Source organism: Dipodomys spectabilis, unplaced genomic scaffold (assembly GCF_019054845.1).
Source record: "Dipodomys spectabilis isolate Male_0828 unplaced genomic scaffold, ASM1905484v1 ptg000129l, whole genome shotgun sequence".
Taxonomy (NCBI): Eukaryota; Metazoa; Chordata; class Mammalia; order Rodentia; family Heteromyidae; genus Dipodomys; species Dipodomys spectabilis.
Genome location: NW_024870806.1, coordinates 3,814,508 through 3,832,460, shown reverse-complemented (window position 1 = coordinate 3,832,460; position 17,953 = coordinate 3,814,508). Strand labels below are relative to the sequence as shown.

General features: G+C 32.7%; 1 non-coding gene across 1 annotated transcript; it reads left to right on the top strand.

Annotated features, from left to right (window-relative positions):
- Positions 1-15,305: 15,305 nt before the first annotated feature.
- Positions 15,306-15,412, top strand: LOC122116244. The gene has a single exon (XR_006148928.1). It is a non-coding gene; the product is annotated as a U6 spliceosomal RNA (small nuclear RNA).
- Positions 15,413-17,953: the final 2,541 nt, after the last annotated feature.

Sequence of the window (17,953 nt, the reverse complement as noted above, 5' to 3'; positions counted from 1 at the left end):
GCTTTCCCATTTGACATTCCTGCGAACATCCAGTTTCTGTGTTTCTTGACACCATTTATAATGGTCATTATTGTATTATGTGAAGTAATACTCGTACATGTTTTATGATGTCATTTTAGTTTCAATATGCATTTACTTGAGGACTGATGATGATTTTCTTGTGCATATGTTTCACAAGATGTATTTTGCTTGTTTCTAATTTATGTTCTTTTTAACATTAGGTTTTTAAGAGTTATATGTAGAGTCTAGATTTGAGGCATTCTTCAGGTGTAGGAGTTGCAAATATTTTATCCTTGACTATGGGTACCCTTCATCATCATCATCATAGTATTACTATTATTACTTTTGTACATGTATGTATCGTCTTGAGGCTTGAACTCAGCGTCCCTGAGATTTGTTACAATTTGTTAATAATTTACCATTTCAGTCATGCCTCACATCTGACATTTTTGGCTGATCAATCAGAGATAAGATTCTCAGGAACTTTATTTTGTGGGCTGGCTTCAAACTGCAATACTCAAATCACAGCCTCTGAAGTAGCTAAGATGAGATACATGAACCACCTGCTCCCACTATTCACTATTTGTATATGAGCTTTCACAGACTAAATTGTTTTACACTTTTATGGAGTTGAACTGTATCATTTTCCTTTCTTACAATTTTAATGCCAAATTTTAGAATATTTCATCTCCAAAATTGCCAAGAAATCTTCCTTTGCTTTACATTTAAAAAAACTATTTTTGTTTTATATACCACGTTTTAATCCTGTTTGAAGTTAATAAATAAATAAATCCTGCTTGAATAAATTGCTATGTTTAACTAATGTTCACTTTTTAATTCTCCCAAATACTGTCTAATCTATCCCCCTTATTAAAGAGAATGTCATTCCACAAATGTTTGGTTTTACCCCTTATTAAATATTCCTTGATACTATTTATGTGTATCTAATCTGGTGCCCTACAGACCTATTAAGCTGTGTATTATTTCCTCTACAAATATAACAAATTTACACTAACAGCTTTAATATTAGAAAGAGCAATATATTCCAGTTTATTATTCTTTTTCAATGACTCAGAGTGCTGGTCAGGTGTTTTTAGAAATTGTCATAAACTTAAATAAAACTGTGAAGCTGAGCGCTGTTGGCTCATACTTGTAATTCTAGCTGTCTAGGAGGCTGAGATCTGAGGATTTCAGTTCAGAGTCAGCTGGAACGGGAATGTCCATAAGACTCTCATGTATAAATAATTACCAGAAAACCAGAAGTGGCACAGTTGCTCAATGAGTAGATTATTCACTTTGAACTGAAGAACAGAGGGACAGTGCCCAGGACCAGATTTCAAGCCTCATGAATGAACAAAAAAAGGGGAGGAGACAATTTATATCTTTGCTGAATTGTATCCTCCAACCCACAAAAAAGATAAGTCTCAATATATTTAAATTTTTGCTTTTATATTCAGCATTTTATAATTTTCAATTTAATACATTTTGACGATGTGTGAAGATAGCACAAAGAAATTCACAAAAAACAGTTGAAAAATAAAGGGCAATGGGAATGGAGAAAGACAGAAACAGGTTAATCAACCCCTTCATTAATATGTGAGAGTGTAAAATATTTCAATAAGATTTTTTGCACAATTAATATACACCAATTAATAAATATCTTCCAAAGACATTGGTATTCAAGTATGACATAAAGGAAAAATTGAGATTCTGTGGTGAAATGAAAGAAAGAGAGTTGAGAAAATACATACTTATAGTGATTGTCTAAATAAACTAAGAAATTCGGTCAACAGTTTGAAGAATCATGGCTCATTGAACTAGAAGGCTGCTGTTATCTAAGATAATACTAAAATGTTAGACTTGAGCCCATCTTTAAGACTGCTTAATACTATTGCTTTTTGAGTCAGTATACTTTTTATTGTTGTTGTTGGTGGTAGTCGTGGGCCTGAAGTCTCCCTCAGCTATTCAGCTCAAGGCTAAATCTCTACCACTTAAGCCATAGTGCCACTTCTCATTTTCTGGTGGTTTATTGGAGATAAGAGTCTCATGGACATTTACTGCACAGGCTGGCTTTGAACCACCATCCTTAGTTCTCAGCCTCCTGAGTAGTTAGGATTACAGGCATGAGCCACCGGCGCCCGTCTTCTCTGTGCAACATTGTAACAATAAAATAAAATCAATAAAGGACATGTTTGATAAATAAAGTAAAATGATAACTTACAGACAAATGAAAATAATAATATACAAATATGTTCATATACATGTATGTACACATCTTTATATTCTTAAATATGTTTACATATATATAGGTATTTGTATATATACAGACATAGTGTGTACATATACATTTATTTAAAGAGACGAATCAGAAATATATTAAGAGCATATTAATGCCAATGAAAAACTTTAACCATCCTGAATAATTTATCAAAAATCCAAATACATATCTCTATAGTAATATAACAACAACCAAGGAATATATGGAAGTATCATAACATACCACGACATTGCATACATATAGAGATTAGTGGAAATAGAAACAATAAGATACCCTTGCACAACCATTATGTGCAAATTGGAATCCTTATACATTGGTGCTTGGCATTTAAAATGATATTTTCAGTTTGTTAAACATACTGGCAAACTTTAAGATATTACACGTAGAGTTGCCTCTATGATATAGCATTTTCAATCATAATTTTATATACAAAATATATTTCAACATATGTCCAATGAGACACATGTACAAGAATATACATAGCAAAACCTTTTACAATAACATATAATAAAATATTTAAATGCCCATTGAGGATATAATACCATTATATACATGCATACAAAACAATATGCTCTATCTATGAGAAAAATTTAGACTTACTTTGGAAATAGTAACATTACATGGGAGAAATAGATAAAATAGACTGCATTTTCTAATTATATGAGCTTTTTAAAATTGGCACATCTGTAGATGTAGAATATGAAATAATATCTGCTAAAGGGAGGGTAGGTTGAAATAATGACAGGAAGTGTTTACTAATAAATATTGGAGTATTTTGAGAGGATACTGATGATAAAATGTTCTAGAACTGAAAGTGATGTTCTTACTCCAAATCTTTAACATTCTAAGAATCATTGTACTTTATTGAAGGATCACAGATTGCATTTGCATTATCCTTAGGAAAAATTTTAGAATAGTAGTCGGTGAATCTGTGTAAAAATTTACAATTTAAAATCACAGAATTATATAATGCATAACTTTAGTGCATTGATGAATATGATTAGCAATAAAATGTGATCTGTGATATATTCTCTTAGTGACCATACATGACATTGCGAGTCAGTGAATATTCTACAAAATTATGTAAATTGAGGGATGAGATAGGATTGAGAAGGATGAGTGATAATGATGATCAATATGCGTTGTATTGACCATGGAATTTGTCTTAATGATAAACTGCTTGCCTTGAATGTGTGAAGCCCGGTGTTTGATTCCTCAGTACTACATAAACAAAAAAGCTGGAATTGGCACTATGACACAAATCAGAGTACTAGCGTGAGGAAAAGAAGCTTAAGGACATTGACAAGGCCCTGAGTTCAAGCCCTGAGACTAGCCAAAAAAAGTTCCTTTGTATTAAGCCGGGCACTAGTGGCTCACGCCTGTAATTCTAGGTAATCAGGAGGCTGAGGATTGAGGTTTGATTACGGCCCAGGCAGGAAAGACTGTGAGATTATTATCACCAATTAAATCTCAGAAACATCTGAAAGTGCTGCTATGTCTCAAGTGATAGAGTTCTAGCATTCATCCAAAGAAGTTCAGGGACAGCTCCCAGCCCAGCGTTCAAACCTCCGAAGACAAAAAAGTAAACAAACAAACAAAAAAAACCCTCACTAAACACTATTCATAAACTGCTTTGTCAAACAGCAATAACTCCCATAAGACTACTTAAAGTTAATTAAAAATGTGATAAAATACAAGTCATTTTGGGAACTAGAAATAGTATACAGGGGACAAAGTAAATTTTATATCATGCAGTTTGAGTTGAAATTTTTTCTATAGTCTTCTAACATTTATGAAATTGACAATACTGCCAATTATAGGTCAATTTCCTTGAGGAACAGATTGAAATCTGCTGTTTTGTCATAGCAAAGTGTAGATGTGATTTTTTTTTTGCCACTTATTGAAGTATATCTGATATTTTAAGGTAGATTTTTCCTAATATAATATTAATTTAATCAATCATTTCATTAGGGAGATGTTGGTCAAATTTTTTTTCTAGTAAATCTTATCACTTATAATAAATGAGAGCATGCTGTGATAGTCTCCTATTAACATGACAAAATACTTTATAAAATTCACTTAAAAGGGGGAAAGATTAATCTTGGCTTCTGATTTTATACATTTCAGTTTATGTTTCTTAATTGTTTTGGGTTGGTGGTGGCACAGTACCCCATGTCAGGAACACGTGATGGAGTATGAGTATTCATGGAATCCAGGAAGTAAAAAAGAAGTGACAGGGGGCTGGGAAGGTGGCTCAGTGGTAGAGCGCTTGCCTTGAATGCTCGAGGCCCTGGGTTCTATTCCTCAGCACCACATAAGCAAAAAGAAAAAAGCCGGAAGTGGTGCTGTGGCTCAAGTGGTAGAGCGCTAGCCTTGAGCTGAAGAGCTGAGGGACAGCGCCCAGGCCCAGAGTTCAGGCCCCATGAACGGACCCCCACCCAAAAAAAAAGAAGTGACATAGAAGTGGGAGAGGGAGAAACTAAAGGATGGAAAGAGGGAGAGGGAGAAGGAAAAGGAGAAGGAAAAGGAGACAGAGAAGAAAAAGAAGGAAGAGGAGGAAAGGACTTGACCTTAACATAATTTTTGACTACAAGTTCTCGGTGACCAAATCTCTACAACTATGCTGACTTGAAAGGGTTCACCTCTTTATGGAAACATAGTGAAAGTTAATTATTAATCTCAATCCTTTAAGATTTCAGATTTAATTTCTAGAGTGGTGGGTAGATATTCCTATACATTGTGATAACTTCTGTTCCTAAATATTTACTTGAATTAATCAGAGAAGCTATTTGGCATGGAGGTGTTTTGGTTATAAAATTGCTGGAGCGATATTTTGAGTGCAAATACATTTAACAGATAAGGAAGCTTCAAGATATTTCATTTTATGACCTAAAAAGTGACTACTTCATCTAACTCATAATGACTTGAATTTTTCATAATTTTATGACATTTTCATTCAAGATTTTGTCATCTAATGAAGTTCTTTCTAGTTGAAGGAAAAATAAATATTATTACAATCATTAATTTCTTAATTATTTTATAGAGTAGGTATAATATGAATTTCCTAACATTCAAAAATAAGTTATATTCAAGTCTATAGGATAAACGGATAAGTCATGGAATATCTTGCTTTATCTCATATTGAGATTGATTCAATGTCTAAAAATCACTGTTAACATAAAATACACGAAATTCAGTGTTTTGCTGAAGTGTCTTGGTAATCAAACCTCAGAAACACATGGGCAGTAACTAAGATTTTTATATATTCAAAAAAGTATGGATCTATATTTTATTTCAAAAAGATTAAGTTTAAAAGAAGAGAAAATCATGTGACCACAGTAGATAATCCTTAATGAAAAATTGCTTAATTCACCCTGACAGAGCCTATTGCTTTTAGTTTACATGAGAAATTTGTTTAACGATCCCTTTGTTGCTTTTGAATTTATAGTACTTCAATTTGTGCAAAGATTCTGTCATTTAAATCTTCGAGTATATATTTTTTCATAAAAATGAAAACTTTTTTTCACACTGCAGGTTCAGGTTTAATAACTAAATAAATATCTAAATGTTAATTTCTTAAATTGAGCCTCTAGAATTCAAAGAATAAGAAATTTATTTTATTGTTAAATGTATTATATGTGTGCTGAATATGAATATCTCAAGCTTGTAATCCTCACTACTCAGGAAGCTGGGGTTCAAACCCTAGTACATCCACCTCATTTAAGATGGCCATGGTATATGAGCATTTAAAGTCTTATAATTATGTTGTCATCAAGGAAACAATGTACAATATTTCTTTTAAAAATACCTAGATTTTAGAACACTTATCCAGAAAATTAAAGGAAATAATTATGGTATTAATTTAAATATTTAGTCACGTAAATGGGTATTCTATATCCACAGAGGCCTATTAAACCACATGATTGAAAGCCTCATCTATTACCAACTTCCATGAAGACAGTTCTTGCTGAAAATAAACGAGATGTGGTAAACAAATAAAAATGTATGCCACTAACAAATGCTGCTGTTCTAAAGCATGGAAGTGACAGAGCAATTAATGCCTGTGAACAGCAGGTTCTAAGTAGTGGAATGTGATTATACCGTAAGTAGAAAAATCCACAGATATTTCAGGTTGTGCTTCGTTGTTGACATTTATGAGATATATTTTGGAAAGCACAATGAATGAAAGCACGTTGTTTGTAAAACTTTGCTGGCTGATAGAAACTTATTGAAATGTATCAAATGAGAAGACTGACAATATGGTGGATAAGATGTGGTATGCAGCTTTCAATACAGACTGAAGCAAACCAAAGAATTGGAATTATTTTTTTCCTTAACAAATACTTTCTGGGTATATTGGGCTATACAGTATAATGATGAAATAATCATGTCTGTGAAAAAGTAAGGAAAAAACACTGTCACCTTTTGAATTTCTTTTTAAAGTGAATCTTAAATGAGAAAGATGAAGAAAATTTAAATGCGTTAATAAAATATTATCAAGTATTAGTTTAATTTTTGATTAAAAGTTAAAACAAACTGACAGACTTAGTCCTGGCACATGTTTTCTTTTGTTCTTGTGTTTTTGGGGGTGATATAAATATTTTTTTCAGAAAGGCATCCTTGTCTTAACCATTTCCCATAAAATTTATGCTGTCATAGGATCAGAGTTTTTTTTTTTGGCTAAATTAAGATAATAGCAGGCTCATTTTATGCCAACACAATATATAAACACCAATGACATTTTTCACTGAACAAACACTCATAAAAAATCATAAAATAATAAAGTCAAAATCCATGTCAATTTTTTTGTCGGTCATGGGGCTTGAATTCTGGGCCTGGGAATTGTCCATCAGTTCTTCAGCTCAATGCTACCACTGTACCACTTGGGCCACAGTGCCATTTCTTGTTTTTAGGTGGTTTATTGGAGATAAGAATCTCACAGACTTTTCTGCTCAGGCTGGCTTTGAACCACGATCCTCAGATCTCAGAATCCTGAGTAGCTAAGATTACAGTCACCAAAGCTCAAATCCAAGTCAATTTTTTAAAAAGCAAGCTTATTGAAACTTCTGGCTTTTTCCAATAAACAATCTTATTTTTTCAGTATTAGTTTATAACTATGAGTTATTTTTAGATGTAACTGTGAATTTTTTAATAGAATCAAATATAATTCTTACCATTACTCTGTATTTCACAAAAATCCACTGTAATGGATTTTCACCAAAGTCAATTATTACATACTATCTCACACACTATTTTTATTACATTCTATATTGCATATAGTGTGAAGTGAAAATAATTTCGACAATTTCATATAAATTTTAGGTGCTATTTTAACATTACAAATTCACATCTGTGGTTTTAAACTAAGGAAAAAATTTAGAGTTAAAAATAAAATATGAATGGGAAGGGATGGGAAGGGGAAACAAAGGAGGAGGCTACAATGCTTGATAAGAAATGTACTCATAATCTTGCCCATGTAATTGCAACCCCTCTGTACAGCATTTTCACAATAAAAAAAAGAAATGCAAAAAAAACAAATATGAATGTTTAGTGTGTCCCAATTAAACCAAAAATTCTGAGTTCATCCACATAAAATTATTTTCTTTCCACTAAAAAATTTGAAGTATTACCATTGAAAATAGTTAGGCAAGATGAGGCAGAATTCAAATCACGTCAAACAACGTCTCTGTTATTTTGCTAATCCCTCCACTAAGAAGATCTCCCTATTCCCAGTTGTCACAAAAATTGAAGTATCTCTTAGAATTCTATTTGGAAAACTTCTATATCATTGATTCTTTTTGTATTTTCTATTATATGAAACAAAATATAGACACAAAACAATTGAAATAAAATACACACATATGTTGAAGTCATCACAGCTGGAAAACAACCAACAAATTGGAACTTCACCAGGAACAAAAAGATATTGTGCCCACTTTATTTTTTTAAGTACAAAGCCTTCAACTACATGTTAATTTGAGTAGAACTATAAGGATAACTGTCTCTCACAAATAAGGTTGTGCTAATTTGTAATTAAATTCATCTGGATGAACCTAATATAGCAAGTCCCTTGAATGAATCAAATTGTTTAAAACAAATGTAACTGTATGTGAAGCAAGATCTGTACATATTTAAAAGAAAAGTTGCTACAGTATCAAATCACAAAAATCATGACATACTTAAAAATTTCAGAAATGCAATTACTAAGTCCAAAATATCCATAATGAGAACTAAATACTACTGACTTATCAAGAACAAAATATGCAAAGAATCTGAGCAGTGTACATGAAGTACATAATTTAAAACTACTCCAAATTACACTGCTTTTAGAAGACTGAATATGTGTTATCTATAGGAAAAATCAGCACATTATATAAATGAAATTAAAAATCTCATGAAAAGAGAGAATTGAAAATAATATTTTAATAAATGGTGGTCAAAATCTAGTACTGACAAAATTGCATACCTATTTAGTTAGATTCAAAAAAGACCCAAGTTACTCAAGCTGATTTAAAACTTTGGCAAAATAGTAGAATACAACTGTAACATTATTATGGATGTTGACTCTGGCATGGAATTAATTTCCTCTTTAATCTGACAAATTAATATATCAAAGAACATAACTTCTCCAACTAAATATCAGACCTAACTAAACATACAACCAGAAAAGTCATCATGCAAGCCATATTGCAGCTGGGGTAAAAGAAAAATTTGGAAAAAAATGTAAGAGAGGAGATGAAGAGAAATATTGTGGAGTAAATATGTTCAAATATTTCCTAGGTTAGTATAATGACATAATAAAACATAAGTATAAAAATAGGATAATGAAATTTATAAAAGGAAAAAATTTAGCAAGCTACATTATATGGATGTATGTGTATAACACAATAAAATACTTTGTGAAATTAACATTTGCTAATAAAAAGTCAAAAATGCATTGGAGTTGTTGTACAGTCATATGTTATTTTCCATTTTTTGTTAATATATTTCCCTGATAAAGTAATAGGAGTAATAGGTTTTGCTCATTTAGAAAGATAATCTTGTCCAATTAGCATAAAGATACTCTAGTTAATTAATGTCAATATGAAATTGTTAAATTAATTATTGTATTAGAATATTTCCAATGCACTGTTCAAATATTACCCTATAGGTATATACTTTTTGCTATTTATTGAATAAGTTGTCTTTACTTAATTACTATATGCCATTTTCTGAATGTAGTTTGGTAAATGCAACTAGGATGTATTATACCTGAACAGGAAATAAATTATTCAAACAGTTTTATCAAAAATGCGTCTAACGAAAAAAAGAGGTCAACCCAAATTATGTATATTTGAAAATAATACTTGCTTAGTCCTCTTCTCACATTCCCCATTCCCTTCTTGAGAATGCTACACATTGTAGGGAATTTGTTAACATGTTTTAGAGACATAGGTTGACTTTAAAACAATGAGTTAGTTTATGCTGCATTTTTGTTTACTTTATATCCAGAAAAGCTAAATTCTTACCTTATCATTTTCCTTAGACTTTATACTCAGGTTTCATCTCTGATGGGTGAAAGATAGAGATATAAACATTTTTTAACAGTGGCTAAATTTAGGTTGAGGAATCTATGTACAACTATACTCATGCAGATAGACCTCATCAGTCACGTGACCACAATATCAAAATGTTAACCTATGCTTCCTGAAATCATGCTTATGAGATCTTGTGTATTATAAACAGTGGTTATTAGCATTTGTTTTCAAACAACCTCATTTCATGGGTTAGGAACTAAAGTAAGATATTTTACTCAAAATTTAAGGAGGCATACAAATTTAGTTACCAAGATATACAGCATTTAACACAATGTTTGAAAAATGCAAGATAAAGGAAATAATTTATAAAAAAAACAACGTTCAAAATAAATAGAGAATCAGTATGACTGATTTTTCTTTTACCCCAGCTGCAATATGGCTTGCATGATGACTTTTCTGGTTGTATGTTTAGTTAGGTCTGATATTTAGTTGGAGAAGTTATGTTCTTTGATATATTAATTTGTCAGATTAAAGAGGAAATTAATTCCATGCCAGAGTCAACATCCATAATAATGTTACAGTTGTATTCTACTATTTTGCCAAAGTTTTAAATCAGCTTGCAACCCAAGCGAATGTAGAAGATATTGGACCCTAACAAAACTGACAATTGCATAAACCCAGTCCTCTATGACAGATTTAACAAGGCCTATCTTGGAGATTCTTGTTAGGGACATGATAAAAATTTATAGTTTAGTTGTGATTACAGAACAGTTTTACACCTGTCACTAAGTCATTACCTTTATTTAGCACAGTCCCTTTTTCTCTAACTTATATTTTCTTGGCTCAGGAAACTGTTTTTTGCTTGTGAAAACCTGGCTGTTTACAATATAGAAATGGGTTTTTCATCCTTTTGAAATTACTGTCTGTATAGTGTTCTATGAGATGAGCTTCCTACGATATTCCATATCATAGGAATAAATTACTCTAATTCAAACTTGGACAACAGCTAGCTTGTTCACTCTCCTAGGAAACCATCTGTATAGATTTTTTACATGTAAACAGACCCTCATTTACTTACAAAAGTCTGTCAGTGAGTCAAACCTAACTCACCCAAGTGAGGTGAATTCCTCTCTCATGCTTCTTTTACATTAAAAATGGTAAGAACTGTTCAACAATGCATATACTTTTTAATGTGAAGTGTGACTCCTATTTTCCATAATGTGAATCAAGGAGAGGAATCAGTTTAAGATGTGAAAGAGCCTTTCGAAGAGTTTTGGACCTTGAAAATTGTCCTGGGTATTCATTTTTGGAAAAATATCCCTTTTCAAAGACAAAGGACTCCTTTTTTTTATATTGTGCAGGTACTGGGATTTGAACTCCTGGCCTTGAGCTCTACCTGGGCTTTAATTCTCTATGTTTAATCTATAGACCTGAGACACACATTCACTTCTTCCTTTTACCAAGAGTGGAGAAAAGAATCTCCTAGGTTTATCTACTTGGAATAGCTTCGAATTGCAATTATCAAATTTGAAATGGTTCCAAGCATTCCATCTAAGGCATATTCAACAACTAGTGAAAATTGTGTTGGCTATAATTATGTATCTTTCTCTATGTGTGCACGTTTACATTTGTATATATATGTGTGTATTTGTGTGTATGCTAACGTGCAAGTGAACCTACATAAGGGCATATACAAACATATATGCATATATAAATGAATATACAAATATAAATATATGTGCATATATATGTATATCAGATGTTCAGTGATTTAATCTATAGTTCCTAGCACATTGTCATTCTCACAAAATGTACATGATAAATTGCTCTGCAGATCTGTGATCTATTATGGATATCCTTTTACTCACTTCCCCCATTAGTTTTTGACCATCCCTGTGAACAACTTCGGTCTACTTTCCATAGGATAGATTTTTTTCATTACAGGTAGTTACTAACTGATAATAAAAGAAAAAAGGTTGCTTGTAAAAGAAAAAAATTCTTGATTATACCATTCTACCTGGGGTGAGGTGGTATCTCAATGTTGCTTTGATTTGCATTTCTTTAATGGCTAGAGAGGTTGAGCATTTATTCATGTGACTATTGGCCATCCTTCTTTCATCTTCAGAGAAGTTTCTCTGTAAGTTTTTAGCCCACTTATTTATTGAGTAGTTGTTTCTTTGAAGATTTGTTGTTGGGGGACTTAATTTGTTGATATCCAGGTAGATTTTAGATATGAGACCCTTGTCTGTTGTATGGCTAGTGAAGATTTTCTTCCAATCCGAGGACATTCTATTGATCTTGCTAACTATGTCCTTTGCCATGCAGAAGCTCTGCAATTTCATGCAATCCCATTTGCCCAAATTTTCTTTGATTTGTTGTGTTTCTGGGACTCTATTAAGGAAATTTTGGTTTGTGCCGAGGAGACCTAGGGTTTCTCCTTTTCCATCCTGTAATGTTTTCAGAGTGTCTGATTTGACTCCAGGGTATTTGATCAATTTGGAGTTGATTCTGGTGCAGAGTGATATATAAGGATCTAGCTATTTTTCTGCAAGTAGTTAACCAATTTTTCCAGCACCATCTACTGAAGAGGCTGTTAGATGTTGGAGGAGATGTGGACAGAAGGGAACCTTACTGCATTCTTGGTGGGAGAGTAAACTTGTTCAACCATGTTGAAAAGCAGTATGGAGGTTCCTCAAAAGACTCTACATAGATCTCCCCTATGACCCAGCAATCCCACTTTTGGGCGTTTCACCAAATGATCACAAATAAGACCACACTAAAGCTACCAGCACAACTATGTTTATTGCAGCATTATTTACCATAGCTAAGACATGAAACCAACCCAGATGCCCCTCAGTAGATGAATGGATCAAGAGAATGTGGTATATATAAACAACGGAATTCTATGCCTCCATCAGAAAGAATGACATTGCCCCATTTGTTAGGAAATGGAAAGGCTAGGAAAAAATTATATTAAGCGAAGTAAGCCAAGCCCAAAGAAACATAGGTTTCATGGTTAACCTTATTTGCAACAACTGGTATATGTCTGAGTCAAGCAGAAAAGGTCAGATAGGTTGATGTTAGGGACATGAACCCTAAGATATGTATTCAAATGTTTTTAATGCGATTTTTTCTAACATATTTAAAGATTATTTCTTTGTTGCTTTGTATGTCCCTCCCCAATGGTATAAGCCCTGCTTTCACTGTATTTGATGGTGGTATAATATGTGGGGGAGGGGTGGGAAAAAACAATTCGTTTAAATAAGGATACAGGTGGACCCATTGCAACACTAATATGTACAAGTACTTATGTCGAAAAACGAATTTTACTACTTTGGTTGGGGGGAGTATTTGGTATGGGGGACAAGGAGGATTGGAAGTTCTGGGAAGGAGAAACAAAGGAGGACGCTACAATGCTTGATAAGAAATGTACTCATTATCTTGTCCATGTAATTACAACCCCTCTGTACAGTATTTTCCCAATAAAAAAGAAAAATTAATAAAAAGAACAAAATTTTTAAAAATATATAAAGTAATCTTGTAGAAGATTAAAAAAATAAAAGAAAAATAATTTTAGGTCACAGGTTAAAGTATCTTATCCCTTCCAATGATTCCTATGAGATAAAATTTATAGTAGAAGTAAAAGTGAAAAGGAACTCCTAGATATGTTATTTTACCATTTAGAATGGCAAAGAATAATATCATGTCACTGTCATAACTCTTAAAGAATGCAAGGTTAACCGATGGTTGCTTTTATGTTCCCACAAAACCAGTAGATCCTGAAGCATAATAGTAGCCCAGCAGAAATTCTAAGTAGCAGACATGGGGCATGGAAGAGAAAGAGAGGAAATGAGACAGAGTGAAAGAGAGAGAGAAATATCATAATATTGAAAGTGAATAATAGATAAACAAGAGCTGTATGAGAATATTCATACTGCTATCTTTAGACTCTATGTGTACATTTGCAGGTATTTGATATTTGTAATCCATCAACATGAAATATAAAGTTATGTTGATAAAAATAAAAGTGACTCAGAAGAAATTATAAATGCAAAAACGATCTTCACAGCAGCAAACTCTCAGAGATATTTCATGACTTTGAAAAGGATAAAGTGGGTGAAGTTACTATAAATTTAGAAGTACAACAATTCACAAAAATAGAAAAAGATATTTATATATTTCCTTATATAACCCAAAGCAAAAGGAAAATGTTGTTTAGATGATTTTTTTAAAAACACAGTCTCTCAAGTGCTAGGAAGTTGGCTCAGTGGTAGAGTGCTTGCCTTTCATGCATGAGGCCCTGGGTTTGATTCCTCAGCACAACGTAAGTAGAAAATGTTGGAAATGGTGCTGTACCATAAGTGTTAGCGCTAGCCTTGCCTGAGGAACAGCACTCAGGCCCCAGAGTTCAAGCCCCATGACCAACAAAGTCAAAATAAAACAAAACAAAACAAAACACAGTCTCTCACGTTTGTGGCCTCAACTCTGTAATACTGTTGCTTCAACCTAGGGGTAAGATTTTAGTTGTGGACATGTATCAACTCTCCTGATTCAGACTCTACTTGATCATTTTTTAATAAATATTTTGTTCTTAATTTTCCTAGTTGTAAATTCACATGCACCTATAAAAAATGGTTTGACCACCCCAGTAACCTTCTCAAAGTACCTCCTAATGATGACTAACAAAAAGTTGTATTATATAACAAGTAAAACAATGCTACAAAGAAAACCAATAATTAAATAATGATTAATAAAATAAAAAACAAAACAATTACCAGTGTTTTTAGTATTTGAAGTGCACTACATATTAGATTTTACTATTTTCTCATATTCCTGGACATTTTAAACCGCCTAAGATTATGATGTTCAACAAGATTTTTATAGGCTATGAATAGTCTTCAAAGTTACACACTAAGGTTATTATTTATGGCTCATCTCATTATTTGTTTATGGCTTATATGATCTCTTGTTCCTCGCTAAAATATAAAGTAAGGAATCCCTAAATTTTAACAAGAACTGTGTAGTTAGCAAGTCTTAACCCTTCATTCTGCTTCTTTACACAAAGACTTTGCAACTTCTCATTAACAAAGTTTCTATAAATTCTGAAATGTACATACTTAGTAGTATATGTCTGCTAACATAAATCTTAAATACTTTATAGAAAATTTTATACCTGCCAAACAGTCCTAATTTTGGCATATATAAGCAAATTCCTAAAATTAAATAGATATAAAACACTAAAATTTTTAACAACCCTTAACACTTGCTGCTGTGTTCATTATGACATGTGCCTTGTATAGAACAATTGAATTATTTCCCCTACACATCTCTTGAACCGCAAATATCTGGAATAATTTTGTTTTTGACATGTCCATCTTGACATTATTCTTAAATGTGTGCTTATGTAAGAAGTACATGGTTCTAAAATTTCACAATTCTTCTAAACTTACTTTTTGTTGAATTGCCTAGTTTAAGAAAATCAATTACACTTTATATATAAAAAATATTCTGTGCTCAATTCAGCATCACATAAACTAACATTGTAATCATACTGAGAAGATTAGCATGGCTCCTGCGCAAGGATGACAGGCAAATTCCTGAAGCATTCCATAGTTTTACAACAATAGATGCTGGAGGGGATGTGGCCAGAAGGGAACCTTACTGCATTCTTGATGGGAGTGTAAACTTTTTCAACCATTTTGGAAATTAGTATGGAGGTTCCTCAAATGACTCCACATAGATCTCCCCTATGATCCAGAAATCCCACTTTGAGGCATTTACCCAAATGATCACAAACAAGACCATCCTAAAACTACCAGCACAACTACATTTATTGCAGCATTATTTAAGATAACTAAGATATGGAACCAACCCCGATGCTCCTCAGCAGAAGAATGGATCAAGAGGATGTGGTTTATATAAACAATGGGATTCCATGCCTCCATCAGAAAGAATGGCATCACCCAATTTGTTAGAAATTTGAAAGATATGGAAAAAATATTAAGTGAAGTAAGCCAAATCCAAAAGAACACAGGTTCCATGGTTTCCCTAATTTTCAATAACTTTATATGTATAGTATAAGCAGAAAAGGTCAAAAGCTATGTCCATATGACCAGATAACATAATGTTACGGGAAATGAAACCCAAGATAGGGATACAAGAATTTTTCTCTTTTTTGCTATTGTTTCTAATGTACTTATAATGTGCAATGTGATTTTTTGTGTCTTTTTATAGGTTCCTCCCCATGCTATAACAACTGTTTTTACTGTATTTGAAGTTGGTGCGCCTATATCTTGTATATATGCTCTTCTAATTTGGGGAGAGGAAGGAAAAAAACAAAATGCCTAAATAGGGATACAGGTTGACCCATTGTAACAATGAGATGCACAAGACACTATGCTGAAAAATGAACGTTACAATTTAGGCAGGGGAAGGGGGGAGCGGAGTGCACTTGTGGAGGTGCGAGGGAAGGAATGGTAGGGGAAAAATAAAGGAGGAGGTAACAATGTTTGTTAGGAATTGTTCTCTTTACCTAGCTCATGTAAATATGACCCCTGTGTACAGTATTTTTACAATAAAAAGTATAAAACTTTTCTAAGAGGAGGAGTTTATTACCTTTATTTTGCTTATATAATATCGTTAACAAAGAAATTAATGCAAAACACTGATAGGAAGATATTTAGAATGGATGTATGTGTGTATGTGCATGTGTGCACGCACGCGCAAGTAGCATGTGTGTACAGGAAATTGCATTTCTGTTGGCATGCTCAGAATTTGAAATCGCGGCTTCAAGGTCTTGCTAGGCCTTTCCTCTTAGATTGGTGAGGTACTATATAAGCTACATCTTCATTCTTGGCCCTATGCTAGTTCATTAAATTTTTGAAAAATTATATCATGAATTTATTTTGCCCTGATTGGGTTCCAACTGTTATCCACAGATCTCGGGCTCCTGAGTAGATGTCCGGAGGAGTTAGGATTACAGGTGCGACCATCCAGCACAAGTTTTTCAGAATAATTTCAAAAGTAGAAGAAAATTTACTTCACAGGGTCCTGTTTTATCATCTCCTACTTTGAAAGCATTTTGGGTGATTGTATATGAATTTTTTAGGTTTTTGATTCTTAAAAGTCAGTTAATGATAATATTTAAAAGTTTTAGTACTTTTTAAAAAGGAAACTGGAAGTTTCCTCAATTTATAAGCTCAACTCTCTACATGATAACCCAATCTCACCAACACAGTCTGTGTTGAAGACAAAATGTAACAGAAAACAATCACCATGGACATTAATTGCTATGCTATTATTTCTTGGACAATATGAATATTGAATTGAGAGTGTAAGAGAATGGAGAGATTTTACCTACCTTTTGTGTACTGCTAAAAGGCTTTTGGAAACTTTGCCTCATTTCCTTTCTCACTGTATGTCTTTGGGTCATCTACTTAAGGCATTTAATTACAATTTTTCCCAACACTAAAATGGTAATAACATTAGCATTATAACAAATATTATCTTAAGAATTAAGGGAAATAAAACTTGTGAAGTACTTAACCTAAACTTCTGTGAAGGAGCTTTGAGTTTAGCCAGCAGTTTTTTTTAAATACTAAATAGAATGCAATAAGCATTACAAAAGCCATTACATGTAGTGAGAAACCAAAAGTAATGTTATCTATTGACCATGTTCTGCTTCCAAGGAAACCAGGGTGATAACTTCTTATTCTGTAAATCAAACTGGTTATCTTATATCTTACGTCTTGGTAGTGTAAAAGTATCAGGGAAAGAATAATGAATGAATGTTGTAGACTGAGGTGAAGTCCATATGAAAATGTGAAAAACTGATAAAACATAAAAGTACCTTCGCGATATGTTGTGGTTTACATTTTAAGGAAGACCTAGAAGAATGAATTCTCTTTTTGATATCCTAGCATAGCTCCTTATAAGTAGGTACTCTTTCTTCCTTCTTGTAGAGGCATCATCAGATGAGAGGAACTGTATTTTTTTTGTTTGCTTCCTTCCATTTATTCTTCAGTTTGAAATCTGAACTATTGAGACTGAAAGAGAGCAAGGGAAATTAGACACATAGACTTTGGAAAGAACAATTAATGTAAAATAAATAAAATGCACATAGTCTTGTTAAAGGTATAACTAAATTGAAGTATATGGT